This window comes from Bos indicus x Bos taurus, chromosome 19 (assembly GCF_003369695.1).
Source record: "Bos indicus x Bos taurus breed Angus x Brahman F1 hybrid chromosome 19, Bos_hybrid_MaternalHap_v2.0, whole genome shotgun sequence".
Classification (NCBI taxonomy): domain Eukaryota; kingdom Metazoa; phylum Chordata; class Mammalia; order Artiodactyla; family Bovidae; genus Bos; species Bos indicus x Bos taurus.
The window spans coordinates 35,101,971-35,105,245 of NC_040094.1; the positions used below are offsets into that span (position 1 = coordinate 35,101,971).

Below are 3,275 nucleotides of genomic sequence, written 5' to 3' on the forward strand. Positions count from 1 at the left end.
GCTGCATATATTTGATATTCTATTAAAATTTAGGTCATGTTAATTCTATTAAAGTTAATTAAAATCTATTAATTCTGTTTCATGTACATCTCCTTTACTCAAACTGTACAGTAAAAACATACATAAATTTCACCGACAATATGCAAGAAGAGTTATTCAAAGTGGTATAAAAAGCCATTTTTGAGAATCACCTTCACCGTGTGTTCTGGTAATGTCCACAGATTATTAGCTCCTGCGACCAGGTCATTCTGTCTGTCTTTCCATGTTCCTTTCTCTTCTGGTCATGAGGGTAAGGGAAACTGAACAGCTGTAGGTGAAGTGTGGGTCCTGTGGGTTTTATTCTTTTGTCAGGAACCCAGAGGAGTCTTTTTACACTGTCATTCGTGAAAATAAGGGCTACTCCCTTTGGATCTAATCTCTCAATTCTTCCAACCAGGTGCACAAGCTGCCCTGAACCCAGGCACGGGGAAATCTCCCCTGTACTCCCTTGGTCCCTCATCATCTCCTGTGAAGAACCCCTTGACATGTTTTTCCTTTCCACGTGTGATGTGCAGATGTACAGATGTGCTCCTGGTGGCCTGCAAGACTACCAGCCTTGTGCTTGCCTAGTTTCAAGGCAGAAGAGAGAGCCAGAGTCAGCAACAGAGACATGGATGATTGAACATGGAGGAACTTTCGCCTCTGAAGAAAGTCCTGGAGCTACAGCCCACCGTGTGCAGTGGACAGAGAGGTGGACAGGACGGCTGCCTTCTCCCTGGGAAGGGGAGACTGCAGTTATAGGGGAAACTGACCTCACGTGGGCTCATTAGTTACCAGGGAGACCAGCAGAGGGCAGCCCTTCACTGCCCCTGTGATAAGCTGGGTCCTGGGGCCACTAGGTAGGAAGGTCAGTCCTGAGCGTAGAGTGTAGGGGAAGCGGGCCCTGGTCCAGCAGCGGATGGACAGAGAGTAAGAGAACAGCCACCCTGAGCTGCCTGAGCCTACAGCTCCTCAGGCCCTGCAGCTCTGCACCCGTCTGCAGGCACAGATCTAATCCTGGGGATATTTTCGTCATTTGAGATTTGAAACGCTGGCTCTTTATGGCTGGTTTTCCGCCCACTCCAGGGCAGGGCCAGTCCTGGTCTCCCTCAGGATCGCGCTCGCCACCCGCTAGCGGGTCCCAGCACCTCCGTGGAAGCCGGGCTCCACCTGCCCGGGCATCTCCGGGCATCCGAGCTGCGCAGAGTTCGGCCGTCAGTCCCCAGGTCCGGGGCGGGGGGGTTGGGAGGCGGGTGCGTAGAGGGGAGCACGAGCAGCCCCCGCCGCGGGTTCCAAGGCCACCAGACCTGCGGACTGGACCTTCCAGCCGAGCCCGCTGAGGGATCAGACACCTGCGGAGTCCGGGGGGACACCTCCCGCCGGGAGACCCTCCGGGTAGCCGGGTTGGGGAGGGGAGACGTGAGTCGGGCGGGAGGGGCTGACTTCGGGAAGGGGTGACTCAAGAGGCCCGGCGCGCAGCCCACGGCGGGTCCCGGGAGGGACCGTGAGCATCAGCTCTGTCTTCGCGACGAGAGGAAAAACGGTCGACGAGCCGTCAGGCGGGTATGGTAATACACCTGCGCGAGGTCAAATCTCTTAAGATGGAACTCGACTCCACTCCTTCTGCCGCCCCTGTACTTTGGGAGGAAAAAAAGCCAACCTGACCCCGACGTGACTTGAACACGCAACCTTCTGATCTGGAGTCAGACGCGCTACCATTGCGCCACGAGGTCACAGAAAACGGGAGCTGCCCGGGAGTTAAAGGCCTCGCTGAGGCTGCGCCTCCGCACGGCAGAACATTGGCGCTTCGTTCATCCCGCCCCCACTCAGGGGGCGGAGCCGAGTCCGTGCGCATGCGCGTTCCGGGGACGCGGTGCCGCGAGCGAGTCCCGGGCGGAGCGAATTTCTGGAGGGCGGGGCTCCTTTCAGAGACACCCCCGCCACCCCCCGCCCCCTCCGACTCCAAACAAGGAAAGAAAGCGGGTGGGTAGCCTGAGAGTCAGAACTTGATAAACGAGCTTGAAAAGCGCAACAACTTTACTATTATTTTTTACTTTGCAAGTTAGTTCATTGAATTTGCCAATTTTTAATTGAAGTACAATTGGTTTTAGAGTTTTGCTGGTGGCTGGCTTAGCGGTCAAGAACCCGCTTCCCAACGCAGGAGACCGAGGTTCGATTCCTGGGTGGGGAAAATCCCCTGGAGGAGGACCGGGCAACCTGCTCCGGTATTCTTGCCTGGGAAATCTCATGGCCAGAGGAGCCTGGAGGGATACAAGTCCATGGGGTCACAAAAGAGTTGGACACGACTTAACAGTTAAACAACAACATAGTTGATATATAATTATTGTTTCTAAACCATAGAAGTAAACTTTGAGGAAAATCAGAACAGTGCCTGGAAGAAAATTGGAGTCTCTGACCATCCACCACCCAGAGGTATTGATTGGGGTTTTTTTGCAGATTTTTATCAGCTACCTCTACTTCCCAAATCCGTTATTGAACTTTCCAGTAATGAGTCGTATACACCCAGAAGGGCTTCCCTGATGGCTGAGTGGGTAAAGAATCCGCCTGCAATGCAAGAGACACAGGTTCAATCCCTGGGTCAGGGAAGATCCCCTGGAGAAGGAAATGGCAACCCACTCCAGTATTCTCGCCTGAAAAATCCCTTGGACAGAGGAGCCTGATAGGCTTATACAGTCCAAAGGGTCGCAAAGAGTTCAACAAGACTGAGCAACTAACACACACCCGGAAAAGCAACTGTGAATTTTCACAAAGCCAGCAGCAGCAGCAAACATGCTTCTAAGTTAAAAAGGTAGAAGTAAGAAAGAACGCTCTCCTGGCCTGATGAAGAACAAGCTGCTGCTGCTGCTAAGTCACTTCAGTCGTGTCCGACTCTGTGTGACCCCATAGCCCACTAGGCTCCTCTGTCCCTGGGATTCTCCAGACAAGAACACTGGAGTGGGTTGCCATTTCCTTCTCCAATGCATGAAAGTGAAAAGTGAAAGTAAAGTCCCTCAGTCGTGCCCTTAGCGACCCCATGGACTGCAGCCTACCAGGCTCCTCGGTCCATGAGATTTTCCAGGCAAGAGTACTGGAGTGGGTTGCCATTGCCTTCTCCGGATTAAGAACAAGAGGCATCAGTTAATTCAATAACTAGGACATCCGAAGGTCCTGGCATTCTTTAGAGAAGGAGAGGGGAAGCCTTTGTGGGAGGAAGGAAAACTGTGTCTGGTGCTCCCGGGTGAAGCTGGGGGTGGGGG

At 53.3% G+C, this 3,275-nt stretch overlaps 1 non-coding gene across 1 annotated transcript; it reads right to left on the minus strand.

Annotated features, from left to right (window-relative positions):
* Positions 1-1,679: 1,679 nt before the first annotated feature.
* On the minus strand, positions 1,680-1,751 carry TRNAW-CCA. Its single transcript has one exon. It is a non-coding gene; the product is annotated as a tRNA-Trp (tRNA).
* Positions 1,752-3,275: the final 1,524 nt, after the last annotated feature.